At 40.2% G+C, this 17,884-nt stretch overlaps 1 protein-coding gene across 3 annotated transcripts in view; it reads right to left on the bottom strand.

Annotated features, from left to right (window-relative positions):
• The window catches only part of SLC2A13 (solute carrier family 2 member 13), a 167,502-nt gene that overhangs the window by 8,675 nt on the left and 140,943 nt on the right, over positions 1-17,884 (bottom strand). The gene's annotated exons all lie outside the window — the stretch shown is intronic.

Consider the following 17,884-nt stretch of genomic DNA (forward strand, 5'->3'; position numbering starts at 1 on the left):
CAAACCTGGTCTTCGGAAGCATAACCAGCAGAACATTCCTGACTTTAAGCACCTGCCTTGTATCTACAGATCTTCGTCAAATGAATAGTCTTTACTATGCAAGTGGTCACACCAAAGCCAACGAGACCATTCACATGAATATTGCACAGTGAGAAAAGAGCTGCCGCAGCAGGACTTCGAGCTAAAGATGCCGCATGCAAGGATTTAGGTCAAATGGAAGTTAGTCCTGAAGTCACTGATGAACTATGCGCTGCACGCCTTGGGTGTAATCAGTAACGCCTATAGAGTGTGCCAAGGTCAAGTGAAGGTATAAGGAAAAGCAGCACATACTCGCTTTTCCTATGCAGTGAAATAATTTAGAAGGCAGCAGCATTTCTAATTAGACAGCAAAAATAAGAATCAGACCAGAGGTAAACTGTGCCTGTGTTAACTGAAAGAAAAAGTGACTCTATTCCAAGGACTATGGAAAGCACATATTTCTAGGAATAGGTATAAAGCCAGGTACTTTCATCTGACTGTCAACAATATATTTTAAAGGAATACAGGCAACTTAATTTTTTGTTATAAATCTTGTTTTTGAAAATTAGCATTTGTTTAAAGGGACAACAAGTCATAACTCTAACTAGAGAAATTTTTCAGCTGCAACCACATCAATTGCTACAGCTGAAAAACTGTGTACTTCTGGGAGAGAAGACTTAGGCAGACACCACCCTTTCATATGCAAACAATGTTATTCACTTGGAGAGAAGAAATCACAGAGAGCTGAACATCTGTCTGGATTATGATTTCCAGATCAGCTGAGCACTTATGTGCAGGACATGACCCTCTTGACAGTAGGAAAACCAGAATGAAGATGACTGCAAGGGGTGATAAATCATAGCTGGGCAATGAGTGGAGAGATGGTGGAGCAAGAGGCACCCCGAAACTTTTCAGAGGACCTACCACCACTGCAGTTGACTTTCAAAAGCAACTTCCAACAAAACATTTCTCCTCTAACTTTCCTGTTGAGAAATGACCAGGCAGACCCAGGCTGAACAGGAATGTGCTAAGGAATGTGCTGGTGGCCAACCCACAACCAGTCCTGGGGAGAAATCTCCCTTATGCTGGCATGGATGTACCAACAGGACAACGTTTAAGGCAGGATATCACTGTGAAGTCCTAAACCCAATTTCAGGACAGCTGGAAATCTAAAATTCAAATACTCTTAAAAGAGAGAGGTTAACCCAACAAATCCTGGAAAAATGCACGTCTGAAACCCCAGCCAAACCCTAACGCTGCCTTAATGGTGGTAAGCCGCAAGATTTGCGGTTCCACCTTGCACTTGAGCAGTGCCTGAGCAGCCGGTGCCAGCGCTCCCTGGAGAAATGCTGAGCCCTTGGCGTGCTGCCGGCAAAGCAGCCGGTGCCGGCGTGCACCTTTCCACCCTGCCACAGCCCTGCCTTGCTGAGCTCCCCCAGAAAGCCCATCTCATCCAGCGCATACAGATTCACTTTCAGTCTTGAGGTGAAAAACACACAGAAAACAGGCCAAGTGAACATCTCTCTCAAAGATACATCCCTCATCCCCAGATACAACAGGGTTGTGGCCTCAGCCGCTGCCTGGCCACTGGAGCACCCCTCAGCCTAAGACACTAGAAGCTTCCATGACAGAGATTTTTCACCTTTTCTCAGCCAAAAGTACTGCTGTCATCCTTGCCACTTCATCTTGCTTCTAAGCATCACCCCAGGTTCCTTCTGTCACTTGGCTCTTTCATGGCTCAGCGCAGCATTTCTTTTTATGTTACGAGCATGAGGCACGGATCATTCCCTGATGGTGTCCACCTTGACACTTCCCTACTGCTCTACGCACTCATCACGTGCAGGTTAAATCAGGTTTGAGCTATGTCCCAGGTACAAGACATACAGAAGACTGAACTGTGCTGGAGAACTATCCATATGTTTAAGCCCGCCATTCCTTACACGTTAAGGAAATGGTCTTTGAAAGATTAATTACTGAAGAGTAATTAAAACTGGTGATCCCGTTGCCATCTCCCGCTCAGCCCCGTGTAGCTGCCTGCTCTCCATCTGCACCACTGCCAGATCACAGGATTGCTCAGTTTCACACTGTTTTAACAACACCACGTTTGCTTCTTTTGCTGTTACTCTAATTTCATTTGCAGGTGTTTGGTAATGAATGCAAGTTGATTAGCATTTTAAAACATCTTGCTGCTGAGATTGGTTTCTCCATTCTGCCCAGCCAAATCGGCAGCTCCTCAGAGAGGAGCCTCATACTTTCTTTCGAATGCTACTGTAAACAAAGACATACTTGATTTATTATCTTGCATCCATCTCTATCAGTGCAAACCAACCTGCTGATTCACACAGACACAACCGCCGGGAGGTCTGGATGTTTTCTTCCCCTACCATCTTTCCCCAGATGTGTCCTACTTTTGATAGAGTGGAACACAAACAATACAAGGGAAAATCAGATGTCTCCAAAGCTTCCTATGGCCGAAGCCACTCATCTGTTCTCCGCTGTCTGCCCGTAACTGACAGGAAACTCTGTTGCAAGAAAGCAGATTCAGAGCATTGAAACATGAAAAATAGCACTCGAGACTAGATTTAACAGGAACTTTGCAGTAACAAACTGTGCTTTGCTTATCCTTCAGTAGCAAACCAGCATGGTGCACAGAGTAAAAGCAAAGATATCTGCATTTGCTGGCATGTTCAAAAATAGCACTCCTTCAAGGTCGGGGGTTTGCTCAAGCTGTTACTGTGCTAATTCTACTGCTATACTACTATTTCTACAAGATCTATTGTTTTGCTGAAGAATATATTAACAATTACTGTACAACGTACTATCCGATAAAATTCTGAATTCTGTCCTGCATGAAGAGACCATCTATGATGGAAAGCAGACGAGCAGCTACCCATCACTTCACAAGCTGAAACGCACAGAGGAAAATGCCCTGTAAACTGCTTACAAGTCAAAGGATGCAGTCAGGTACCAGTGCAAAGAGTTTGTAAATACCAATATGCTGCATAATCGTCATATCAGTATAAACAGCGAAGACACACCACATCAATTCCTCTGAAATTACTGCCAAAGTGAAAACATGATACTGCTACACTGAAAATCTTTACCATGAATTTCTTTCGTTACATATTTTCCACAGATAATTTAAGACACACATCTGTTCTAATTAGTGAGAACCTGACCTTCCAACAATTGATGTGAACAATTCGACTGACTGGAAATAAATCAGAACAGCAGCAAATTTCTAAATTACTGGCATTATATGCTTGGTTTCATAATCGCAGAATCCATCCTTTATCGGGTATGGTCTGTAGTTCAGAAGATCTAAAGCTTTGCTCCACACCTGCTTAAATTACCTTCATACGGCACATAAAAGAAGGTAAGAGAAGAGCCGGTGTGGGTGGTCTACAATGTTATTGCTGATAACAAGAGGATGAAACAGGGTAAGACCATCTCCTTGATCAATCTAAATTTTCCTAATACTTGAGCTAATTTGGCTATAGAATAATTCTCAAGCACAACACTGAAAACCACAGATGGGGAAATGGCTAGAGAGTACAGAGCACAGGCAAGTGAGCACAGCACAAGACAGAGACCCAGCTGATTTTCTCCTCAAATTTCCATTAATTTTTGCTTTGCTGTAGAGTGAGGACTGAGAGCCCTAAAGAGATGGCTTTTGTGGGAATTAAATGTTTCATTCTGAACAGTTCCTATATTTTTAATATGAAAGCTGCTGACTTCTCATTGTCTCTTAAGCCCTTCAGAAGCATCTTAAATGGATTTAGATCAAAAGTCTTAAAAGGTCAAAATTCAAATCAAATCAGGCTAAGGAAATAAATTACTTCTAAAGAAAATCACTAATGTGATCATTCATCGCCTTAAAATGCTTGTTAGAACAGGCATATTTCAAAATTACACATTCTGCTCTGAGATAAGCTTTAACATCAGGTGCTGATGGTAGAGGAAGATTTTAGACCTAATTCACAGTTTCACTAATCCCCCATTTCTTTGTTCTAACAAGAGTAAAACTACTTACGGATTGCTCATACGCCAGACTTTTGTGTCTGGGTTATCAGGATGATGATGATCTACAATTTACCAACTTAGTGTCCAGTGTAACCCAAATATATTGGATTTTAAAAAAAATCTCCTTTAAAGAGATCTTTAAAGTCTCCTGTGGAGAGTGCTGACTTTTATATCATGCCAATCCAACCGAACAATATAAATTTATGCCAAGCATATTGACTCATCTTTTCACCTGAAGCCTGGTCATGGGAAAGGACAGAGGACCAAACAAACATAATTTAGAGTAGCTGCTGTTTGGACTGAGAAAGGTTTTTTGTGGGAGATGCTTGGGAACAACTAAGATTATTTATCCACAAGCAATTATTCATCCTGTGGAAGAATCCGGACCTTCACATTTGGGTTAGTTCACACGACTTCAAGCCCCTCTTTTTCTGCTGAAGATATTTATTTGTCTGAACAGACCCCTAACTATCTTTAAATTACTTAAAGGACAGAATTTAGCAAGGTACCAGATTAACTGTGTAATAATTTAGTGGTAGTCAGACATGTAACTAAGGAGAACTTTGGAAACCGCCTCTATCCTGTCCATCAAGTGGCCTCTCTAATCCACCCATATACATTCAAGATAGTTACATTGGCACAACCCATAGAAACGAGTGAAACCGTAAGGTATAGTTTCACTATAAATCAGTATATTCTGATTTTAAGAAAAATTTCTGCTCCTTTCTGTGCTTAATTTTTATATATACATATGGTAAGGTGCTATCTGAAGTATCAAGCAAAGCATAACTCTTTCCTGAAGGTGAACAAATTAATTTAAACCTGACTAATGTCTGAATCAGTACTTCCTAAGCTTTCTCACAGTTCCCTAGCTACTGGCTTCTGTGCCTCAGGGAAGACACACCATAGCTCCTCACCCCTCTGGAGAAGTTTGTGTCTACTGCTTTGACTTCGTAGTTTACATGGAGAAATAACTCATCCATTAAACCAGATGTTGCTAAAAATACGCAGATGAAGCTTCTTATGCCAGATGATGGTAATTGAAAAAAACTGAAAAGAACAAACAGATGCAGCCTTGAAAAAAATGTACCCATAAAATTTCATGGTATTCAGCTAGACATTGCTTAACCTTCATTATGCAAAAATACCAGCAGCAGTTTGGGATGCTCATTGAAGCCTTCTGCTATAACTGGCAAAGAGTTTTTAAAATATTGGTACGCACTTCAAAAACTTGGAAAAATAGTTTAGTTCACAGCAAGAAAGCAAATTGCACCTCAGCAGATTGCTGATGCATTTGCACATGACAAAAACAGTCTTTATCATGCGGAGGCCCCCTGCTATAGGATCTATCTGTTATACCCATAGAGCTGTGGGTGATATCCTGCACAAAGAACAGAAAGCAGGGCACTTTAATGGATAACAGCTATAGTAAATGCCGCTGTTCAAAATATTTCAAAAAAATCTTAAACTAAAGAGACAAAGCCACTTCCTTTCTCTATGCAACGTTTTCCATGCCAAGTAAGTTTAGTAGCAGCTACTAGGGCTAGAACAATGCCAACAGGAAAATTATTGTCCTCAAGCTGAATGACTGGCACTTCGTACTCTGCACCTGGGAAACTGAAAGCACATATTCAAAGATAAATTAAAAAAAAAAAACCCACAACCTAGAAGCTTGGTTGCTTTGCCCGTTACAGAGCCAAAGAGTTTACAGATGCCTTCTTTATTGTGTGCTGTAGGGGAAGAACGGAATTTCTAATAAGGTTTTATGTTTAAATCAGCATTTCTTACAGATCTGCTTGGAGACAGCACGTAACATATATAGAAATAACTGTCAATTATTCATACTGAGCATCTTTTCCCTTACTGGCTGTTACCTTCTGATCCCTCTTTTATCTTCTTTCTTACAAAAGAAACAGAGAGTCTACAGACTGCTAAAATCTCCTAACATCAATCACGAGGAATATTTCACTATAGCTCATACACACTATTAAATTTAAAAATTACTTAATATTTCATTTATTCAAGCAGAAGACCTTACTGAAATAATTACTTCATAGAAATAGCTCTCTCTGACACATAATTGCCTTCTGTGATTCTTGGACAGGTGTACTCTTTGCTGGGTAAAAAAACTGGCTGGATGACTGGGCCCAAAGAGTTGTGGTGAATGGAGTTAAATCCAGTTGGCGGCCGGTCACAAGTGGTGTTCCCCAGGGCTCAGTGCTGGGGCCAGTTCTGTTCAATATCTTTATCAATGACCTGGACAAGGGGATCGAGTGCACCCTCAGTAAGTTTGCAGACGACACCACATTGGGCGGGAGTGTCGATCTGCTGGAGGGTAGGAAAGCTCTGCAGAGGGACCTGGACAGGCTGGATCGATGGGCCGAGGCCAACTGTGTGAGATTCAACAAGGCTCAGTGCCAGGTCCTGCACTTGGGTCACAACAACCCCATGCAACGCTACAGGCTTGGGGAGGAGTGGCTGGAGAGCTGCCTGGCGGAAAAGGACCTGGGGGTGTTGGTCGACACCCGGCAGAATATGAGCCAGCAGTGTGCTCAGGTGGCCAAGAAGGTCAATGGCATCCTGGCCTGTATCAGAAATAGTATAGCCAACAGGAATAGAGAAGCAATTGTCCCCCTGTACTCGGCACCAGTGGGCTGCACCTCGAGTACTGTGTTCAGTTTTGGGCCCCTCACTACAAGAAGGACATTGAGGTGCTGGAGCGTGTCCAGAGAAGGGCAACGAAGCTGGTGAAGGGTCTGGAGCACAAGTCTTATGAGGAGCGGCTGAGGGAGCTGGGGTTGTTTAGCCTGGAGAAAAGGAGGCTGAAGGGAGACCTTATTGCTCTCTACAACTACCTGAAAGGAGGCTGTAGCAAGGTGGGGGTCGGTCTCTTCTCCCTAGTAATAAGTGGTAGGACAAGAGGAAATCACCTCAAGTTGCGCCAGGGGAGGTTTAGGTTGGATATTAGGGAAAATCTCTTCACCAAAAGGGTAGTCAGGCACTGGAATAGGCTGCCCAGGGAAGTGGTTGAGTCCCCATCCCTGGAGGTATTTAAAAGATGGGTAGATGTGGTGCTTAGGGCCATGGTTTAGTGGTGGACTTGGCAGTGCTAGGTTAATGGTTGGACTGGATGATCTTAAAGGTCTTTTCCAACCTAAATGATTCTATGATTTTCAGTCATGTCAGAATGCACACCTTCATAAGACTTAGTAAGCTGTTCTGATTTACTTCTCTTCCCAACCACCTGGTCACAGATAAACATAATTTTTTTTTTTTTACATTATTATTTATTTAGCTAAAAATATTTAGAGTTTGAATTTAAACACTTCCATTTTCCCAAACTGAGAAATTTCTGCTTTGCAACTGCATCTGAATTTGCCCAATAAATAGAGTGCTGGAGCTGTTATTCAGTCTGCATAGACTGAGCAATAGACTACCAAATGATTGAAAACAGGAGCAATTTTTCCCCATGACAAATAGTTCTCCAATATTAATCACTTCAAAGGGGTTCTTAACTGTTTGCCATTCTGGATGTTTCAGTATTTTTGTAACCACTGATTAGTGGATTCTGAAGGGTGGACAACACAGTTCCTGCGTCTCTTGCCAAAGGAAGAAGCTCAGCTGTCTGACAGTGCCCGTTAGGATGTTCGTTATCTGTGGGTCTGAGCAAACAGTGATTAGATAATTCTAATCTCCTGATGAAAGATGTTCGGTTTTGGATTTGTTTCTGGACTGAAGGTTCTCCTTCATATTGCTGTATCCTGTTCCTGTCCTCTCAAAGTTCAGCCTGCTACTCCAGTAGACTTCTTTTATCCTATACTGGTGCCTTCCGAGTCCTGCTGGCCACCTCCAGGCCATTGGCTACAATTTCCCACTCTGCTGTCACACCACAAGTGTTTCAAACTTCATTTTTTGTCCTATTTACCAGGAACAGAGAGAAACAAATCTCTGCTACTACCAGAACACCGTCTGGCAAGCTTCTCTCACCATCTTTCACACTCTCTTTACCTTGAGAAATGGACTCAAACCAGGAAAAGCCAGAATAACATTTATATCTAGTGTTAAAGCCCAACCATCTCAGATTTCACAACAGCTGACAGCACCCATTAGGTACACAGGTACACATGTACACCAGTCTCAGCTACAGCACACTTAAAAACTGGGAGCAGAAATAAGCAAATACCTGTTTTTTGTTATAAGACATATAATTACCTTAATCACACAACACATAGATTGACTTATTTATCTTCCCAAGCTTTTTCCTACTCTTCCAAAGTATCATATGGGAATAAGGAATCAGGAAATGTCTGATGTATCTGTGCTCTACAGAGTGCCCCATCCTAGTCCGAATTCTGATCCCGACTCGACACACTCTGTTTACCCCAGTACAATTTAAAATTAACTAGTAATAATTAAATTGTATGATTTAATAATCATGAGAAAATCATAAATAATTCAAATATTATATTAATAATGATTAAACTTGTGAGGGGTCATACAACAACTCTGAAAAATAATTATCTGTTCACTTAAACAACTAACGGTCATGCCTCCAGAATTTTAATGGGCAGAATTCAAATTAAAACCTGATCAAAATGCAAAATCTTAATTAGTTTTGAGTATAAGCATCTTAGCTTAATATCGCTGTCCTTCATGCATTTCTACCTATGATCATTTTAACTACTTTAATCATTAAATAGGTCAGAGTTTCAAAATATGGTATTTTGTGTTTCTTTTAAACATTGAATGCTTTCAGGTATCAAATAGTTAACAGTACAAAGTTAGATATTCAGGTGAGAAAACCAAGGAAAATGGCATATCTGTTTCATTTTTTTGTGAAAAAGCTTCAAAATTGCCCCAATTCTCAATAAAAATTGAAATTATTTTAAAAAAGGAACAGAAAGATCATAAAATAAAAATTGTTCTGTTTTTGTTTAAAAAAGATTTTTTTGCATTTTTTTCCCTGGAAAAGGATTATTAAAAATATTTACATATATATTTAAAGACAATGAGCACCTTATAAAAGTACTTTAAATAAAAACCTCAAATATCTAAATATATTACTGCAAGAACTGAGTGCACAGAGGTCCATTCTACATCCACTTAAATCCAGGTCTAAGACTACAACTCAATAAACAGCCGGCAGAAGATGACTTGGTTAACACCCAGCTAAGGGGTTCGCAGGTTGAAATCGTAGCTGTAAAAATTAGATGTGGTATTCTCAAGTTAAGAAGCCATGACGAAATGGGTTTACTATGTATTCCCAGAAGACTACTTTAGAGTTTGAAACTGTAAAATTCAGTGACACCGGCAGCAGTGAGTGAGAATTATAAGATGGAGAATCAAATACCAGTGTATAGGATAAACAAACAAGAGTACAATCTGGTAATTTTTTCTGGATAGTTTCTTCATAAAACTGAGTAAATAGTTTAAAGATACTTTTTTTTGTAAAGACAGAGATTATTTTTTTAATATCTATTCTGAACAGCTTTTTCTCAATTTAAAGTATGACTCACTTATTAGCTTGATAAGTTGATATTTAGTTGCAGAAAATATTTCTCCAAAATATCAGAGAAAGCTCCACTAGAACTAGACGTCAGACAAGGTTAAAGTTACAGCAAGGTAACGTTAAAGGAGAAGCAAAGCCCACATCTGCTAAATGTTTAACTTCAAAGATCATTCTGTTTATTTGCAAGCTGACAAAGAGGATGAAACAGCAGCAGTGAAAGAGTGCAACGCTTCTGGTAAGGCTCAGAAGGCAAGAGCAGGCAATGTAAGATTTTTGCGCTTTTCCCCCTCTGAAGGACGTACTCCAATGGTTTACAGTCTCTGACACCTGTGTACTTTAAAGACCAAGACCTTCAGTAATTTTTCATTTGTAGAATACAAACCCTGATCTCAAAAAGAAAACCCCAAAAAAACAAAAACAAAAAGAAAAAAAATCACGGTGTGTCACAAGCACTGAACCATCTGGCAATCCTTACTGAAACATTCTTAGTATGCATATAAACCTTGGGTTTGTCCCTTTTATTGACAGGCATATCCTCTTGATAAAGTCTGTGCCTCTGCAAGAGGTTGTGCCTGCTGGTCCACTGAAATTTCACCTCTCACCACAAAACTTTGTTTGTTCATGTCCTTGAACAACTTTACTAACCCTAAATCTTTTACCTCTTTTGTTCCTCTTTTAAGACAGATTTTACTGTTTCTTGCAGCGTCCAAACTAGTGACGTGCATGAGAACTCCAACCACTTTATAAACAGAGGTGGGCTCCAGCAGAGTGCCATCAGCAGGTCACGAAGCCTCCCAGATTCCAGTCCTGTCTTTAAAAAAGTCTAAGCAAATCCTCACAAAGAGCAAGATCCAGTAAGAGACAGAGTAATAGTTAGTTTGGTTCTAATTCTCATAATGAAAAATTTCAGTTGGTTAAATGCTGCAGTTTTCACTATTTCTGTTTTCTTTCAAGTATCCTTGACTCTTGAAGAACTTCACCAAGGTGCAGACCAGCAAAGAACGTTTAGAAATTCGAGTAAATACGACGGAGGTGATACTGCCCAGTATTTTGAAGCCTTTGTCATGATGAACAGATATTTTAGTACTACGGTAGTATCAAGAAAAATAAGAAAAACACTGCATTCTACCAGACAGAGTGGAAAAACCACCATGATGTGGTAGAGGGCAAGACTCACGGCTGTAACACCTAAAGCATCGCATATTCGCATGCAGGTCTGGATGGAGATGTGATGCGTGTGATGGGGCTGTGGCTCAATGACGTGACTCGCACGCACAGCAGTCAGTGGGACAAGAGAATTATTGCTACCACCGCCTTGGCGACTGCTGCAAACCCTCCCTGCCCCTTCAATCCTCTTCACAGCAATCAAACACAAACTGAAAAGAAACATCTCGTGCCGCAGCACGGGTGCAGGCACACGGCAAGCCCTCGCAAGAAATGGCATCTGGGAATATTTAATTGCTCATGGAATAGATGCCATTTCACAAATTTTAAACAACACAAGCACAAAGCTATCTCCACATGACAACCAGCAAAAAGGTAGCGCAGAGGCATTCTGGAAACAGAATGAGCTATTATTTCCCTCCCGGCAGCCATCAGGGTTGAGAAAGACTCGTAGACTCCTTGTGACCCCAGAATGTGCTTTACAGTTTGTTTAGTGGCTTTTCTGTGGTTATACAGAAATAGTTCACTTTTGGAACAACCAGCTTCAGCAGCCAGCACACATATGCACCCATGCCTTCATCCAGTCATTGCTGGCTTCCCTTACTTCTCTGAAGGAGGGAGCGTTCATTAACGATTTGGTCATTTTTTCTGATAGAGAAACCTTTGGGAGATCTCAGTGATGAGCATTAACTGGAAGGCAGCTACCAGTCGCCCTGGGGGCCTCATGGAGCTAACCAGGGTGGCACGAGCCTTTCCACTGAAGACCAGACAGATTTGGCCACTCTCTATTACTCACAGGTGCCTGCAGGCAGGCAGGCTTCATTCTGTTTGAGCTCTTTCAGACAAAAATGCTCAGAAATGTAGGACTCAAAAGTATTTTTTGTTAAAGACAGACTGGCATTTAGCACCCACTAGCATATTAAATATTTTGGTTGTGTGAAAACCCCTCTCTGTAGCTCAGTGCTCCCGGTCTTTCCCTGGAGCAGTTCTGCTGCTCCCAGCGTTTTTATGTGGAAGTTCTGGGTCATCCCTGCTCTGACATATTTGAGACAGAGAACCAGGCTCGAAGCAAATGACTGACAGAACAGGGGTAATCGAATTGGAGACTTTCTACCTTCTGTTTCCAGATCTAAAAGCATTTAGTCTTTCTGATTGTATCTCCTTGCAGCATGAACACTTAATAATTAAATTACTGAAACAAATTGGTCTGAAGATTATGATGTCAAATGCAGCATTTTAGAATTTCATGCAAGTTTACTATCAAATAAATCTCTACCTAATGTTCAATCTCATTTGTTTTTTCACCTGATTTTACATTTAAATTACTTAATAATTAGCGTTTGTAAAGTTCTTTTGTTACAACAGAAATATCAACCGGGTGCCTATTGACTGCAGAAGTATCAGTTCTCCCAGGAGACGCCTCTCTCCTAGAGTATATGAAGACAGATCGCCCCAGTGAATATGGGTGGAAAGGGCTGAGCGTAGGGCTCAATAAAACAAGTATCAATATTTTAATATTAACAGAACAGTGTGCAAGAATTGCTGGCGTGATGTAACAAACTCTATGCTATAAAACACAGGCAAAAGCCAGCCGCACATAAGGAACAACAGGAACAGCATCTTTTACTCCATCAGTCAAGGAACTACAAGACAGCTCAGGGTCGAAATTTTAGACACCTGAAGTTGAGTAAGACAAACTCTATCCAGACTTCTTATTCTTACTTGCACTTACAAGTAGCCTTTATGGCCACTTGTGCTGTTCACCATGTGTCAGTAGTATTATTGACGATGTCATTAGCATCTCAAAAGCATCACTTGAGTTACAATTGCCAAAAGTAATTCTAAGCCCATGGTCAAAAAAGACCAAAGAAATCAAGGTGGTTGTTGTAACTCAGGATGAAGGTAACTTAGCAGAAATACTGACTGGAAGTTCAACCTCCAAATGAAATAGGTTCTATATCAGTGTTACAATCTTGTTTTTCCAAATGCTTCCCAACACCCCAGAAAACAATAAAGGAACAGAAAAAAAAATTATTGCTTTTAATTACCCTGAAGTTTTAGACATGCGAAGGTATTGTAAAAAACATGCTCTTAGGTTGAAACCTGGTATATCAAGTTAGTAGAGAATGGCAAGATTTTATAGTTCAATCTAGAAAAACAAAACCAATCCCACCTAAACCCCAAACTCTACACACAGATGGGTCATGCTGACACAATTATAACAAGTTACCAGATGTGGCACAGAATGGCGAGCATTACCGATTCAATTCCTCATCCAAATAACTTATTTGCCAAGTTCCAGTCCCGAAGGCCCTGAAAGGCTGCTTGCCCTGCAAGCGGAGCGCCCGGCGGGCAGCCCGGGTCGGGCTCTGCTGCTGCAGGCACGCTGCTGAGATTTTAAAGCTAGTTCATTTATTGCTTCTACCGGGCAGCAGTCCCTGCACCTTACAGAGTCCGCCAAAGCTGCACTGTGCAGAAATGATTTTCCATAGAGTTGTTAAAACCTTAAAATCACAATCAACCACATATTTTAATGGGAAGTGAAGAGAGAACAAAATATTTGTCCTTCTGAAATTTCCACTGAAATCAAAAGGAAAGGCGGGGGGATGTTAAAAATAACTTTGAATTTGCTTTTTTTGTTGAACCTGAGACAAAAAGCTATAAGGACAAGGAGTTTAAAATATAGATCAATATTACATGTATTAGCATACCTTTTTTAGCGCTTCCCTGCTCTATTTCATTTCTAGTTGTTGACATACATAAAACGTTTATATTTTTATAGTTCTAACAATAACCTTTTGGCCAACTTAACCTTCCATTTGAAGTACTGAACTGTTACATTCAACTTCTGTGACAGCAGTTTAGATGCAAATACTACATTTTAACTATTGCCAGCAACTGTCTGTCTGCCATTGCAACTGAAATCTATCCAGACTAAAAATTTGAGATCTTGCTCTCATCTTTTTAAATAGATGATGGAAGAGTATTTTTAAAAAGGAGCTTTTCCCTGATTCCAGTAGGTGGCAATAGCTCTGCCCTAAAAAGCTCAGAGAAACTGGTGCTTCAGAAGGGGAATGAAGCACCGCATCCCTGCCCACACACACTGTACTGGGTAGGCTCTAAATTAAATCAACCAACAGAGCTATCCAAAAAATTATTCTTCCACTGTCAGCCCTAAAATTCACTGGAAATAATTAATGTTGTAACTGAAAATGGAGCCCCAAGGAGATTTAAATAATACTCTAAGGCCACTTATAACAAGATAATTATTTCACGCCTGATTTGTGAGAGTGAGCACTTAACATAGACTGTCGCTCGGCTTTGATTTGTGCATGCAGGTGCAATACCTATGCCAAATCTAAGGGATTTTATAAAATACAGAAATGATAAGCGGTTACACTATCTCTAGCTTACGACATTTATAAACATTGGGTACCGAAGTCTTCATTGTTACATGAAACTCAAAGTTTGGGATCTGGTGGCAGCAGAACTCAGCAGAAATCAAAGTAATCATCTATTTTCCATGGCCTCTGACAACTAAAAAGAACTTTACATAAATAAGTGCTTTTTAACAATTGTTTTTTTGCCAAGAAAATATGCTAAATGGGAACATACATCATCTGAATCACAGGTCTGAAGAACTAAATAATCATGCAAAGCCTCAAACTCATCCCTCATTATCATCTATGCAAAGCTAATGTGACAGCTGTGGAAAGCTACAGGAAAAAAGAAAATCTATACATCCTACAAGCAAGAAGAAATGCCCAAAGTGATGCTGTTCAGATGTACGACCTGCCATCTAACAGACTGCCCATTTCCTAGTCTGTACTAACGCACGAGCTGAGTTAAAATAAGGTCAGGACTCTAAATCAAATGAATCAATAATTCCAGCTCATCCTGCACCAGTGAGGGATTGATGTTACTGCCTCCATTCTCGAGGAAATGAAACACACATGCAGACAGCACATACAACAATTTATATGAATTAAACTCATCAAACATATTGAATTATTCAACAGTCCAAATGCAGAAACATGTTAATTTATTTTCCCTCAAAAAGAAAAAAAAACCTCTGAAAACTTCAACCTTTTAAGAAGGGAAGAGATAACAATTTTACTATATCAGATGATGTGATTTTTGAAGAGTTACCTATTATGGAATAGAGGTGTGTAAGATTTGAATTAGGGATGCTGTTAAAGGTACAAGCTGCTGTACGGAAGACTGGGTTCGACCCTGCTGAATGTTCTTAATCAATAAAAATCCGCAACCACATGCATCTTTCAAAAATATTTTCCACCAGCAAAACAGAGAAAATGTCAATTTAGTAAATTTATTTCAGAGTGTAAAAACCTAAAGGAATCTGCTGAGACAATTTTCACTAAGGATTTTTATTTAAATCCGCACTTCAGAGTCAATAACTGAACACATGTGAAAAACAACTATCGGAAATATCCCCCTCTCAGAAAAAAAAATCCACATGCTCCCAAACATGAGTCAGTTCCTTTTGCTTTGGCTCCAAGGCAGAAGGGGAAATCCCCAGCTCCCTCCCAGCAGCAGCTCCCTGCGCGCTCACGCTCTCTGCTGAAGCATCCTCCTCTGCCCTGGCTCCGATTCCCTTGGCCCAGGGGAGCGCCGGGGCCATGCTCTGCCGCTGCTGCGACACCGCCCCGGGAGAAACCCCAAGGAGGCAGGGACAGCTTTCAATCGGTCCCTAAAAAGATGAGCAGCTGAAGAAGCTAATTAGCAGCAGGCTCCTCTGGGCGATAAGAGACTCTCTCCTCCAGTATATGTTTCATAAGAGAGGGAGAGGAAAGCTGCGAGAATTAACCACATAGCCTAAGCACGCTGACAAGAGACTGCCAGCTCTCTCATACATGTTGGCATTTTTTTTTTCCTTCGCTTTCCTATCTCTCTCCTTTGTCAACTAACAGCAAACATGCTTTTAAAACGGGAAACAAGATTTATTCTAGTCCCATCTCACCTGACCACAGAATGACTGAAATGAGCAGAAAGCTTGCTCCTTCAACAGGATGTAAACTCAAATCTTAAACACCACAGCATCTCCTTCTTTGGACCACTTTTAAGTGATGAAGAGCATACACTCAAACAGTTTCCATTTAAATAATTGTAACACAATTTTTCCTGACACAAACCAGCATTTCCTATTCCATTCCATTCCATTCTGGAATGTTTTAGCTCAAGGGCCACTTTTGCTTTTCTATTCCAGTTACCTCAATGCTATATTTCTGAAGTAGCTGTTACAACAACTAACCCAAATAGCTGTCAGTATCTGTCTCTCCATCATTCTCTACCAGAATGCCTTTTAAATAGTAACTTAGAGCAAGATCTTGAAGTAGTGTTCAGCAGCAAAGTGCAATACAAACGAACTGGTAGAGAACAACATAAATGATGTTTCAAACTAACCAGACCTGCTTTAAAATCCTATTTTGTGCTGGGTGTCTCCAAGAAGTAAATTTTGTCTTCAGCATATAAACTAAACGTTTCCAGAGGCAGAACACATCACTTCATAACAGGACTGACTAGGAGTATATTTTGTCCTTCCGTTCAAGCATCCAGAATTTGCCATTGGTTGAGTAGATATAATGAGTTAGAGCTATTAACAGTAATTCCTAAGTAATTACCCTAAAGGAATGTAAATAGTTTCAGTTTAGATAATCTTGATGGTCTGCTCATTATTTTAGACCTAAAATGCAGATACAATATACAAAGGACCTTAACTGGTCAGGCGTTAGATTCAGTCAAAAATAAAATAATACAAAATAGATTTTCTTCCCCTTGAAAATGAATATGAAGAGACTGTATCTTCTGTTAATGTTACAAGAAAATTCCATCCTCAATTTGGATTATTTAAGTGTATATATAGATTTTACCATATTTTTAAATGCTTAAAGAGATCTTATCATGGCTATCAGGCCCACCATGAAATAATTCCCTTTTAAAAGAACTTAAAAACCTGATGCCTCAAAGATTTGAGTGGGAAGAGTGGCTGAAAGAATCAGAACATTAAAACTGCACTATTTTGCTACTGCAAAATATTTTTGCTACTATTCTGATACTCCTGCATCACCAAGGGCACAGGCTTCATTTATAAAGACACAATATTCTGCATCACTTTACCCTTCTATTCTTCCTATTTGCTCTTACCAGTTAGCAGAGATGGCATTAAAATAATTAATGAACAAGATTTCTTAAGTTCCTTCTCTACCTTCCCAGCTCTCCAGAATCATACCGGTATGTGCAACCATTAGACCGTGATTACACTTGCTAATATCCTCCTCCCAGAAAAGACCTTGTGCCTTAGATTTTAGGCTGACAAAGACAGTAATCAGTTTCAGACCTTTTTATCCTTTCTGTTTTCGCACACCTCACTAACATGTATTAGATATCATTACGCTGAAGTACATGCTCCTAATGAAACAGGACAAACAGCATCGCGTACTGCCACCCGGCTACTCCAGGTTTCCATCCTTACTGGCAATGGTGAAGATAATCAGAATTTAATTCTATTTGAAACCTCATATATTTTGGTCTTCTTTCCTAAATGATCCTGGAAGGGAGAGGGGGGATTCTATGTTCTGGTTCCTACTGAAGTGATGAATTTTTCAATTTAGTAAACATTTAGCATATTGTCCAGAAAGAAATTTTGCTAAGACTACGGCTTATAATCACAGCTCTTCTGAGTGCTGGCGTTATACATGCAGATGTAAATATTCTGCAGATCCTGTGACTTTCCTGAATCATTTACTCCCTCTACTACTTTTCTGCTTTGCAAATGTGACAACTATAATCCTATGTATAATCTTCATCTATCGATCTGAAGACCTAGTAAGAGAAATACTACTTTCCCCTCTAACTGCTGCTGAATTTAGCAGCACTTTACAATGCAGGCCCTTGTAGAAAGACTCCAAACCAACATTTCAGCAATCAAATCTTCTACCAATAGTTCCTGCATGACAAAACTAGCAATGTCTACCCAGGGACAGAAGAGCACTTCATTCCTGGAAGGCTGCTCTGGTGCTAGCCTTTCCGTGCTAACAGGAAAGGTCTGTATACCCGTTCCCCATGACGGACTGAAAATAGATTCTCAGTCTGTAAATATGCACATATATTTTTTCAGCATTAGTAAAGCAGTCACAGCAACTTTTACAA

This window comes from Platalea leucorodia (genome assembly GCF_965183815.1).
Source record: "Platalea leucorodia genome assembly, chromosome: 4".
Taxonomy (NCBI): Eukaryota; Metazoa; Chordata; class Aves; order Pelecaniformes; family Threskiornithidae; genus Platalea; species Platalea leucorodia.